The sequence below is a fragment of the Canis lupus genome, chromosome 21 (genome assembly GCF_003254725.2).
Source record: "Canis lupus dingo isolate Sandy chromosome 21, ASM325472v2, whole genome shotgun sequence".
Taxonomy (NCBI): domain Eukaryota; kingdom Metazoa; phylum Chordata; class Mammalia; order Carnivora; family Canidae; genus Canis; species Canis lupus.
Window position 1 is genome coordinate 50,832,809 of NC_064263.1, and position 13,416 is coordinate 50,846,224.

The window sequence follows — 13,416 nt, forward strand, 5'->3', positions numbered from 1 at the left end:
AGACACGTGGGCAGCACTGCCAGGGGCCCCCGGGCCAATGGGAGGAAACAGGGAGAGGGAAACGAGCAGTTTCCAGGGCCGCCGAGGTCCCCGCTCCCCAGCCCTGACCCAGGGCACCCCCAGGAACAGCTCGGACTGGGTGGGCTCTTCCCAGGGTCACCAAGGTCCCCGCTCCCCAGCCCTGGCCCAGGGCACCCCCGGGAACAGCCCGGACTGGGTGGGCTCTTCCCAGGGTCACCAAGGTCCCCACTCCCCAGCCCTGACCCAGGGCACCCCCAGGAACAGCTCGGACTGGGTGGGCTCTTCCCAGGGTCACCAAGGTCCCCGCTCCCCAGCCCTGACCCAGGGCACCCCCAGGAACAGCCCGGACTGGGTGGGCTCTTCCCAGGGTCACCAAGGTCCCCGCTCCCCAGCCCTGACCCAGGGCACCCCCAGGAACAGCCCGGACTGGGTGGGCTCTTCCCAGGGTCACCAAGGTCCCCACTCCCCAGCCCTGGCCCAGGGCACCCTGGGAACAGCCTGGACTGGGTGGGCTCTTCCCAGGGTCACCAAGGTCCCCGCTCCCCAGCCCTGACCCAGGGCACCCCCAGGAACAGCTCGGACTGGGTGGGCTCTTCCCAGGGTCACCAAGGTCCCCGCTCCCCAGCCCTGGCCCAGGGCACCCCCGGGAACAGCCCGGACTGGGTGGGCTCTTCCCGGGGTCACCAAGGTCCCTGCTCCCCAGCCCTGGCCCAGGGCACCCTGGGAACAGCCTGGACTGGGTGGGCTGGGGCCAGGGCTTCTGGACGCTGGAGGCTGGAGGCCACCTGGAGGCCACCTCCCCACTGAGACCTCACCGTGTGAAGGCAAAGGGAAGAAAGGGGAAGGGACAGAGGAGGAGGGCAGGGGAAGACGGGCGATAGGGGGACAGCAGTTTTGTAGCTTCTTCTAGATGTTTGTTTTGTAAGTATTCTCCTCAAACAGTCTGGTTGACACAGGACCCCCTTAGCTCTGGGCGGACAACCGGGGACCCCTAAGGAGCCTCCACGCGGTGCTGCGCTCCCCTCAGGGCAGCTCCGTCTGCCACCACGTGTCCCCACAGCAATGTCACGGACTGTGTTCCCTGCTGGGACTTACTCATCTCCTAACCGGACGCCTGTACCTCCCACCGTCTCCCCATTTGGCCCATTCCCTCACCCCTCCCCTCTGCAATCATCCGTTCATTCTCCTAGTTACAGGTCTGGTTCACGTTTCATTTATTCATGTTTCATTTTTTAGATTTTACAGATGAGTGAAATCGCCAGCTTCAGTCTGACCTATTTCATTTCGCACAGTGCCTTCTGGGTCCATCCATGTTGTCTCAAATAACGAGATCTCGTCCTTTCTACGGCTGCACTGTGCTCTGGTGTGTGTCCACCACCGATTCCTGACCCACTTGTCCGCTGATGGACGGACGGGTGCTTCCGGCCCCTGGCTGCTGTAAATACAGCCACAGTACACACAGCGGTGCATAGGTCTTTTCGAATTAGTGGTTTCATTGTTTTTGGGTAAATGCCCAGTAGTGGACCTACTGGACCACCGGGCATTTCCAGGTTTAATATTTTGAGGGTCCTCCATCCTGTTTCCCACACCAGCTTACATTCCCACCAGCGGGTGCCTTTTCCTCCACATCCGCACCAACACTTCCTTCTTGTCTTCCCGATTGTAGTCATTCTGGCAGGTGTACGGCGGTATCTCCCCGTGGTCTTGATTCGCCATTTCCCTGATGACGAGTGATGTCGAGAGGGTCTGCAGGCCATCCACAGGTCTTCTTTGGAAAATGTCTATTTACGTCCTCTCCCATTTTTTAAGTTGAATTGTCTGCTTTTTTTTTTTTTTTTTTTTTTTTGCTGTTGAGTTGTGGAAGTTCTTTATATATTTCGGATATCAGACCTTTTTGGCTATGTCATTTGCAAATATCTTCTCCCATTCAGGACGTTACCTTTTTGTTTCGTTGACAGTTTCCTTTGCTGCACAGAAGGTTTTCCTTTTGTCGTCGTCCCAATAGCTTATCTTTGCTTTTGTTTCCCTTGTCTGAGGAGGCAAATGTCTAGGAAATGTTTCTATGGCCAAAGTCAGAGACATTACTGCCTGTGCTCTCTTCTAGGGTTTTTATGCTTTCGGGTCTCCCATTTAGGTCTATAATCCACTTTGAGTGCCCTTCTGTGTGCGGGGTTAGAGGGTGGTCGGGTTTCATTCCCATTCACATGCAGCTGTCCATTTTCCCAGAACCATTCATCGAAGAGACGTCTTTCCCCCGTTGTACTTTCAGGTAAGTGTAGGCCCATATCCCGGGCTCTCTGTTCCGCTCTGTTGACCTGCGTGTCTACATACTGTTTTGATTACGACAGCTTTGTAACAGAGCTTGAAATCTGGAATTACAGCTTTGTTTTCCCTTCTCAAGATTGCTTTGACTGTCCAGAGTTTTCTCCGGTTCCACGTAAGTTTTAGTATTATTTGTTCTCGTTCTGTGAAAAAATGCCGTTGGAGTTCTGACAGGGATTGCGATGACTCTGTAGGTCGCTTTGAGTAATGCACCCACTTTACCGACCTTAATTCTTCTAACCCACGAGGACGGAATATCCTTCATTTGTTTACATCATCTCCAACTTCTCTCTCTAAGGTTTCGTAGCTTTCAGAGTGCAAGTCTTTCACCTCTTTGGTTAAGTTTATTCCTAGGTATTTTATTCATTTTGATGCAATTGTAAGTGGAATTGTTTCCTCGATTTTTCTTTCTGATGCTTCATTATTAGTGTTTAGAAATGCTCCTGATTTCTGTGTATTAGTTTTGTAACCTGCAACTTTACCGAATTCATTTATTATTTCTAGCTTTCTGTTGGAGTCTTTAAGATGTTCTATGTATACTATGTCATCTGCAAATAGTCAAAGTTTAATTCTTTGTTACCAGTATTGTTGCCTCTTATTTCTTTTTCCTGTCTGACCCCGTGGCTAGGACTTCCAGTACGATGTTGAATAGAAGGGGTCAGTGTGGACACCCTTGTCCTGTGTCTGATCTTAGAGGAAAAGTTTTCAGGTTTTTTTTTTTTTTTACTACTGAGTATGACGTTAGCTGTGGGCTCTTCATATATTGCCTTTGTTATGTTGAGGTGTGTTCCCTCTAAACCCACTTTGTTGAGGGCTTTTATCATGATTGGATGTTGTACTTTGTCAAATGCTTTTTCTGCATCTATTGAGGTGATTATACGATTTTCATCCTTCATATTGTTGATGTTGTGTATTGCATCGATTGATCTGCAAATATTGAGCCATCCTTGTGTCCTGAGAATAAATCCTACTTGAATGTGGTGAATGCTCTTTTTTATGTATTGTGTGTTATTTGCTATTATTTTGTTGGGGATTTCTGCACCTATGTTCATCAAGGATATTGGCCTGTAGATTTTTTTAATCTTTTTTTTAATTTTATTTTTTTATTTATTCATGATAGACATAGAGAGAGAGAGGCAGAAACACAGGCAGAGGGAGAAGCAGGCTCCATGCACTGGGAGCCTGATGCGGGATTCGACTCCAGAACCGCGCCCTGGGCCAAAGGCAGGTGCCAAACCGCTGAGCCACCCAGGGATCCCCTGGCCTGTAGATTTTTTTGTGGTGACTTTGGCTATGGTTTCAGGCCTCATAGAATGTGTCTGGAAGCTTTCTTCTCTTTTCTATTTTTTGGAACAGTTTGAAGAAAATAGGTATTAAATCTTTTTTTTTCTTTTTAAAGATTTATTTACTTATTCAGGACAGACAGAGAGAGAGAGGGAGAGGCAGAGACGCAGGCAGAGGGAGAAGCAGGCTCCATGCAGGGAGCCCGACGTGGGACTCAATCCTGGGTCTCCAGGATCACGTCCTGGACTGAAGGTGGCGCTAAACCACTGAGCCATCCGGGCTGCCCCGGTATTAAATCTAAATGTTTAGCAGAATTCACCTGTGAATCTATCTGGTCCTAAACTTTTATTTTTTGGTAGTTTTTTGATGACCAACTTAATTTATGTTGGTTCTAATCAGTCTGTCCAATCTTCTATTTCTTCTTGATTCAGTTTTGGAAGATTGTATGTTTGTAGGCATTTAGCCATTTCTCCTGGAATATATATAAGAATATATAAATTCTTATAATCCTTTGCATTTCCATGGTGTCATTTGTTGCTTCTCCCTTATTTCTGATTTTATTTACGTCCTTTCCCTTTTTTTTTTTTGATGAGTCTGACGAAAAGTTTATCAACTTTATCTTTTCAAACAACCATCTCTTGGTTTAATTGATATAGATACAGATATCAATATCTATGTGGGCTCTATGTCATTTATTTATGCTCTGATCTTATTTCCTTCATTCTACTCAACTTAGGCTTTCTCTTTTTCTAACTCCTTTAGGTATAAGGTTAGATTGCTTATTTGAGCTTTTCCTTGAGATAGGCCTGTATTGCTATGCATTTCTCTTACAGTTGCTTTTGCTGAATCTCAAAGATTTTGGACCATTGTGTGTGTGTGTGTGTTTGTGTGTGTTTTAAAGTATTATTTATTTATTTATTTATTTATTTATTTATTTATTTATTTATTTATTTTATTTTTTTTAATTTATTTGACAGGGAGAGAGAGCGCATAGGTAGGGGGAGAAGAGCAAAGGGAGAGAAGTAGGCTCCCCACTCAGTGGGTAGCCCGATGAAGGTCTTGATCCCAGGACCCCAGGATCATGACCTGAGCTGAAGGCAGACACTTAACCAACTGATCCACCGGGCACCCCTGGACACTGGGTTTTTGTTTGCACTTGTCTCCATGTATTATTTTTCTTCCGTGATTGCTTCATTGACCCATTGGTTGCTTAGTAACATGTTGTTTAGCCTCCATGTGTTTGTGTTTTCTTCCAGTTTTTTTCTTGTCATTTATTTCTATTTTCATAATGCTGTCAACAGAAAAGATGCATGGTACGATTTCAATCTTCTTAAATTTATTGAGGCTTTTTTGGTGGCCTTCTTTCTTCTTTTATTGTCTTTGTGACTGATAAACTTCCGTAGAGTGAATTCTGTGAGTAATCTTAAAGCCAGGCTCTGGCAGGGCTGAGGGGTCCCAATGGTCTGGGATGCTCTTTGGGCCTTGAAACTTGATGCTACAGGCTTGCTTCACCTTCCCCTCTGTGGAGACACGTATTGGGGTCTCCAGCAAACTTTCTGACTGTGCCATAGACCACGTTTTTCCGAAAAAGACTTTGAAGTCTAACTTGTATTTGTGCTTTCCAGCCCAGAACTGCAGAATGGCTGCCTGGGCAGCAGAGCCTGGTGCACAGTACACCCGTAGGCCTTCTCCAGTCGCTGCTGATGGTGGTCATGGGGTCTCCACATCTCTCATTTCCATCTGAGACTTGCTCATGTGGCTCTCTGCAGAGGCTCTGTCCTCTGAAACCAAGGAGGAGAAAACAGCCTGGCCCTCTAGGTTCACGGGGAAAGTGACAGCCCTGGTGATCTCTGAGTCACCTTCTGAGTCATTCTTCCTCTTCCTTGAAGAATAGCCGTGTTCACACCCAAACAGTTCTGTGCCTTGGTCCTGCAGAATCCAAGAAGTCTGACAGTCTTCAACCATTCCATCCACTTTCACTGCCAGTTTACTTCAACCTGGCAGTGTCTTTGACGATATAATCCCATCTCTATTCCTGGTTTCTGTGAAGACGGCTGATAAAACCCATGAGTTGTATCCACGACCTCGTTGCCAAATGCTTGTGCAGCCACACTCTCAGTGTTCTCTTAAGAATAAGCTTTCTCATTTTTGGCAATATGAATAGGCTGAGAATTTTCCAGTTCCTTTTTCCTTCTTAGTTCTTTCTTCAGTTCCTCTCTCTCCTCCAGCATTTTACCATAAGCAGTAAGGAGAACCCACACGTCACCTTCAATACTTTGCTTATAAATCTCTCCTGCTAAACATCCAGTTACATCGTTTGCAAGCTCCTCCTTTCACAAAACACTACAACACAACTCAGCCAAGGTCTTTGCCATATTATAACAAGGATCGCCTTTCCTTCAGTTTCCAGCAAACTGTTCCTCATTCCATCTGAGTCTTTACCAGAATGACCCTTATGTCCATATTTTCTACTAACACTCCGTTCTTGATTATTTACATATTCTCTGATGAAATGGAAGCTCTCTCTCCAGTACTCTTTTCCTTCTGAGCTCTCACCAGAATCACCTTTAGCATCTATAATTTTACCAAAAGTCACTGCATGGCAACTTGGCTTTTTCTAGCATGTACCTCAAAACCCCTTCAGCCTCTATATGTCACCTAGTTCCAAAGTCATTTCCACATTTTGTTATTTATTGAAGCAGAACCTCACTTCTCGGTTCCAAATTCTGCCTTAGTCACTCAGGCTGCCATAGCACAAAACCACAGGGTGGGTAGCTCGACCAACGAAGTTTATTTCCTCCCAGTTCTGAAAGCTAGAAGTCCCAGATCAAAGTAGTAGCCAATTCAGTTCCTAACAAGGACTCATGTTCTTGCTGTATACTCACATGGTAGGGAGAGAGAGAGAGAAAAAAAAGAGAGAAAGAATGTGAGCTCTCACATCTCTTCTTATAAGGCGACTAATTCTATTGATCACGGCCTCATCCTGTGCCCTAACTTAATCATCCATTTCCAAAAACAGTCACATTGAGGGTTGGGACTTCAACATATGAATTTGTGCAGTGGGGGGGGGGGGTTCACAAACATTCAGTCCAAAACAAAAATGATTATATCACCAGCCAATTTAACATTATTTCGCCTCATGTTTTGAAGACTAGCAGCCTCGACTACTGGAATGGCTAAATATGAAGATTACGTGGTTCTGAATTTCTTTCAGTGAATCATAGGCCATATCAGAACCCTTTAAGTTGATAAAACCTGCTGTGGTAGGCAAAACGTTCATGCCTTAAACAACGGAATCTGTGAATATATTACCTTACCCAGCAAAAAGGGACTTTATGGTTGTGATTAAGAACTCTGAGGTGGGGTGATTATCCTAGATTACCCGTGACCTCAATGTCACGACAAGGATTCTCAAAAATGTAACAGGGAGCCAGAAGAAGAGCGTCATGACGAAACGTGACCACAGAAGATAAGAATGATGCAATGTGAGAACTTGACCTGCCATCGCTGGCTTTGGAGATAGAAGAAAGAGGCCATGAACTAAGCAATGTGGGTGGCCTCAAGAAGTTGGAAAAGGCCAAGAAATAGATTATCCTCTAAAGCTTCAAGAACGGCACACAGCCCAGCTTGCACCTTGAGGTTAGCCCAGTGAGACCTGTGTTTGGCTTGTAATCTACATGACTGTAAAATAATAAATTTGCGTTATCTTAAGCCTCCAAGTTTGTGATTATTTGTTATGGCAGCAATAGAAAACCAATATAGCTGTCGACAGCTCTCATCGACCTTCCAGACACACAGATCTATCTCTTCCAGTCAAGATACAGCCCATGAAATGTGCCAGCAGCTGCGCCCTGGCTAGACTGGCTAGACTCAAAAAGGATACATGGACCTGAATCAGGACCGTTTATGGGATTTCTACCCAACTCCATTAATAGCTTATAAAGCAAACAGCCTGGTGGAGGTGAAGACTAAAGTCAGGGTGCTTTCAGTAGAGAATTTAACGTCTGTTTCTGATGCTAGGTCCTCTAGACTCCTTGAGGATAGAACTATTTCTTGTTTGAATTCTGTCTTCAGAGCCTAAAACTTCAGGGCTTGACATATGGTAGGCCCTCAAGAATTATTTGTTGAATATTAAACTATCACAGACTCTGATCGAAATTTGAAAGGATAAGCTTTAAGATACTTTATGATTTTTTTCACTCTCAATTTTATTGTAAGTAACCCTATCACATTTGTCAGGGATTTCGTTGTTTTTTTGTTTTGTTTTGTTTTTGTTTTCAGTTGATAGAAACCCAAGCCATGAACTATCAAAACTCAACCAAGATGGAATATGTTATCATGAATGGTTCCAGAACCATCCAAAAAATTGAACTTGTAATTTAAAAGCTCCCGAGAAAACAAGTCTCCAGGCCCAAATGATTTTACTGGAGAGTTCTAGGAAACATTTAAAGGATTAACATAAATTTTGCACAATCTATTCAAGAAAATAGAAGAAGGGAGAACATTTACAAATCCATTTTTGAAACTTAATTAAAAGTGAATCATGGGAGCACCTGGGTGGCTCAGGGGTTGAGCGTCTGCCTTCAGCTCAGGCCATGACCCCCGGGGTCCTGGGATCGAGTCCCGCATCGGGCTCCCCGCAGGGAGCTGCGTCTCCCTCTGCCTGTGTCTCTGCCCCTCTCTGTGTCTCTCATGAATAAATAAATAAAATCTTTTTTAAAAAGTGAATCATGGGATTAAATATGAATACTGAGAGTATGAATGTCAAAAAAATAGTCAAGCAATCCGGCCTTCAGGTGGTCAGTTAGGACAACGAAACGCACTGAAAGTGACGGTCCCTCTTGTCTTTCCCTAGTGTGACAGTGTAAGCAGGGCTGCGGTCACCCTGGTGTCCCCGTCCCCCCGGAGACGCCCGGGTCACGAGGTGGGAGCAGTGTGCCCTGCGCAGACAAGGGAACTGTCCCCCGTCAGGAGCCCTGAACAAAGGGGAGGCCTCAGCTGCGGGGAGGATGGGGCAAGAGGCTACAAGTGGAGACAAAGTGGACAAAAGGAATTCAGCCGAGGACCTCAATAAGGTGTCAGCGGAGGCGACTGGGAAGTGTCAGCACCAAGATCCTGCACAAAGACGCCTGGAGCTGCAGATGGGGGCCAGGCGGCGGACAGGTGGGGGTGCACCTGCTGGGGGGGGCAGGTCCTCTGAGGGCCCTAGCGGGAAGGAGCCGGGAGGGAGCCCCGAGGCCCGCCGGCCGTGCCCCTGTAAGTGCCCACGGTCTGGCCTCAAAGACCACGCGCGGGACGGTTGGGTCCTCAAGACAGGCAGGGTTCCCCAGAGGGCACCAGGGGCTTAATCCACAGAAGAAGGGAAGCGAAGAGACGAACTAGATGTCCTCGAAATAAAAAATTCTGTTCTACGAAACACCCTGTTGTGAGAATGACGAGATGAACTGTAGGTCGAGGGGGGACATCGGCGACTTGCACATCTGGTAGAGAGCTCGGATCTAGAACCTGCAAAGGACTCTCAGGACGCACCGGTGAGAGGCAAGGGCATCGGGCACGAGCCAGGCCGGACCTCCGCAGCGCAGGCCCCGAGGTGGCAAGTCAACACTTGCAAGGGTCTTTGCTATCATGAGGAGCCGGGCTGCGTGTCCCGTGTCCCGTGGGCCGAAGCCTGGCACCTGCAGAGCGCGGCAGCCCCAGTGGCAGACAGCTCGCGGCTTCCTGCGCCCCTGGGCCAGGGCTGCGATCTCTCGCGGCGGCCTCACTCTCGGGCGTTTATCCCGGAGAAATGAAAAACTGATTCTCACACAAAACCTGTCCACGGCACCTCCACCCGCGTCAGCCCGAACCAGAAACAGGCCGCAGGCCCCTCTGCAGGCCACCGCTGCTCGGCCGGCCGGGCGGCCCCGCGGGGCTACTGCCTGGCCCCCAGGAACGCACCACGGACGTTGGCAATTTGGGGGAAGCTGCAGGAAATCCGGCTCAATAAGAGAAGCCAGTCTCCAAAGGCCGCACGCTGTCTGGCTCTATTATCACCAAGGCGTCTGTGACACGGAGGCGACAGCGGTTGGCAGGGCAGGGGCCCTGCGAGGGGAGCAGGTGCAGCCGCCGGGAAGGAGCGCGGCCCCGCGCCCGTGGGCACCTACTGGCCAGGACCCCCAGGCCACGCGAGCCACGGGGAGCCCGGAGGCGGCTGGCGCAGGTGCTGCCCGGGTGTGGGTGCCCCGCGGTGGCCTGCGACGGTGCGGGAGGAGCGGCCGTGAGCGCGGAGCCCCAGCAGCTCCTGCAACGCACCCCCCCTCGGGCCGGTGCACGGGCCTTGGCTCCCCGCGAGCGGGACACAGGCTCCCAGGAACCCAGGGGCCTGCGCAGATGCCAGGCCAGGCTCACTCTTCCCGGCGACAGCTTTCCGGCTGTTCTCCCGGGGAAAGTGCCCGGGAGGGGAACTGCCGGATCATATGGTATTTCTATTTTTGATTTTTTTTTGAGGAACCTCCATGCTGTTTTCCACGGCAGCTGCATCAGTTTACATTCCCACCGAGAGCGTCCGAGAATTCCTTTTCCTCTACATCTTCATCAATACTTGTTGGTTTTTTTTTTTTTAAGATTTTATTTATTTATTCATGAAAGACACACAGAGAGAGGCAGAGACACAGGCAGAGGGAGAAGCAGGCTCCCTGCGGGGAGCCCGATGTAGGACTCGATCCCAGGACCTGGGGTCACACCCTGGGCTGAAGGTGGCGCTAAACCACTGAGCCCCCTGGGCTGCCCCTGGTCCTCCCATTTTTAATCACATTTTTATCTTTTTGTGTGTATTGAGTTGTGTAAATTTTTTTTTATATATATTTCGATACTAGCCCCTTACTGGATATCTTATTTGCAAATTTCTTCTCCGGTCCAGTCAGCTGCATTTTCACCTCGTTGAGGGTTTCCTCCACTGTGCAAAACCCTTTCATTTAGGTGTCGTCTCAGTAGTTTATTTCTGCCTTTGTTTCCCTTGCCTTAGGAGACACATCCAGAAAAATGTTGCTATGGCCAATATCAAAGAAATTGCTGCCTATGCTTTCTTCTAGTAGTTTCATGCTTTCGGGTCTCACGTTTAGGTCTTTAATCCACTCTGAGTTTATTTCTGTACGTGGTGTAAGAACATGGTCCAGTTTCATTCTTTTACATGTAGCCGTCCAGTTTTCCCAGCGCCAGGTGTCGAAGAGACTTTTCCCACTGCGTATTCTTGCCTCCTTTGTCCTAACTGACCATATAATTGCGGGTTTATTTCTGGGCTTTCTGTTCTGTTCTATTGGGCTATAGGTCTACTTCTGTGCTAGCACCACACTGTTTTGATTACTGCAGATATTTAGTATATCTTGAAATCTGGAATTGTGAAACCTCCAGCTTTGTGCTTCTTTCTCAAGTTTGCTTTGGCTACTCAGGGTCTTTTGTAGTTCTATACAAATTTTAGGATTATTTGTTCTAAGTTATTTGGAAAATGCTGTTGGTATTTTGATAGGGTATGCGCTGAATCTGCGTGATTTTTGGCATACTTGTAAATAGATTCTTTTCTCAACTTCTTATTCTGTTAGTTTGGTTTTAGTATATATAAACAGTACCAATTCTGTGTATTAATTTTGCATCCTGCAACTTTACAGAGTTCATTTATTACTTCTAATAGTATTTAGTTAGAGTCTTTAGGATTTTAAGTGTATAGTATCACATCATCTGCAAATAGGGAGTTTAATTCCTTCCTTACTCATTTGAACACCTTTTATTTCTTTCTCTTATCTGATTGCTATGGCTGGATGAAGTCAGATTCTTTTTTTTTTTTTTGAATATTTTATTTACTCATGAGAGAGAAAGAGAGATTGAGAGAGAGGCAGAGAGAGAAGCAGGCTCCATGCAGGGAGCCCGATGCGGGACTCGATCCCGGGACCTCGGGGTCATGTCTTGGGCCGAAGGCAGGCTCCAAACCGCTGAGCCACCCAGGGATCCCCATGAAGTCAAATTCTTATTGCAATTCTAGTCCTCTCTTATAAATCCCTAAATTACTCAAGCCTTATTTCCTCATTTGCAAAATAGGAAATTTAGTAGAACTCTGAGTTTCCTCTTACTCTACCCTTCGCTGACTGGAGCAGTCTCCAATTCTGCTCAGTTGTGTAACCTCATGTACAAACCACTTTCCAGAGAGGACAGCTGAAGCCTCTCTTTGGATTCCAGATACAATATGTCCTTGGCATGGGAATTAGAGCATTAGCAAAGCAGGAAAAGTTGGGTGCAAAAGTCAGAAGAGTCGTCACCATCTATCTCAGACTGATGCACTAGTGAGTAGTTTTCAGAAGATGAAGCAAAATCTGTCCCGATCCGATGAACCCATGGGAGGCTCCTCACACAAACTCATCCAGTTGTCTCCCAGCCAATGAGTGCATCTAACAGGTTCACTTTGAAGCTACTGTGAATCTGGATTCACAGGAATTGGGGATCCTCAGGAAATCCTCCGCTGAGCGGCTCGGCCTACGGTACCAGTGTGATGATGACCCAGCTCGCCTAGAAGCAGCCTGAACTTCGGGGCTGCCCACATATCTGCTTTCAATGGCCTCTGGAGCTTCTCCTTGTCCTCTACCTCCCCAGACTCTCACTGGGGACTACGTGGTATGGGGGATGTTGAGGGACGTTTATGCTTTTGAGAGTCTCTTAGCTTTGTAAAATATTTATTCAATAGTTATTTAGTCTCTGCTATAGTCCTAGTACCCAGCTTGGTACCACAAAAGGTACCACTGCCCTCAAGACGCTCACGGCCAATTCAGAGAGAAGATTCCTCTAGGAATTACAACTGGTTGGATACCGGGCTAGACACCCAAGACGCAAGGGGCCGCACGATCCTTTCAGTGCTACGCCAAACCCTTGCTTTTAAGATACTAAATGTTACCTATAGGAAGAGAATAACGTGAAAATCAAGTGAGCCCTCAGAGGTTCCCCACCGTGTGTATCTCTTGCTTCGAGAAAGCACAAAGGAAAATGCCCTGTGGAGTCCCTCTGCAGAGAGCCCACGAGACCTACTCACAGGAACTCTTCAAGTTGGGTTTGAGAACAGAGACTGGTGCTTTTTTGCAATCCCTGTTTATTGTCCTTGCAGTGTTCCAAGTAATTTAAACCATATGAGATTTCTTCAATACGTATTTTTGTGATTTATTTCTCAGGAAGTGAGGAAGTAGCGCCGTGGCTGCTCAGCAGATGCAAGGTGAAGGGGCCTGGAGAAGCGTGACACTGGGCCAAGAGGCGGAATGGTGGCCCTCCAGAATTTACGCGTCGAAGCCCTAATAACCCCCAAGAATGCGGCTGCATTTGGGGACGGGATCCTTAAAAGGTGATCAGATTAGGAGATCATACAGATGGGACTTCTTCACTCTCACTGGCGTCCTTAAAAGCTAAAGTTTAGACATAAAGAGGCACCGTGGGGTCGTGAACACAAAGGACAGGCCACGCGACAACAGAGACGGTGGCAATCTACAGCCACAGGAAAAATCCACAGAAGAAGCCAAACCTGACAATACCTTAAATTTGGACTTTCAGCCTCCAGAACTATGAGGAGATGCATTTCTACTGCTGAGTCTCTGAGTCTCTGGCTTCCGCTGTGGCGGCGCCGGCCAGCTAGCAGTGGGACAGCCAGCGGCGCTTTCATGGAACTCGGGCGGCTTGACCGGGCTTGCGGCCTGGGTGCTGCCCCTCGTAAGCAGTTTGGGCCAATAAGCAGCATAAATTATTAAAGTTCCCTATTCGTTTGAGGCCATGCTTAGGGAA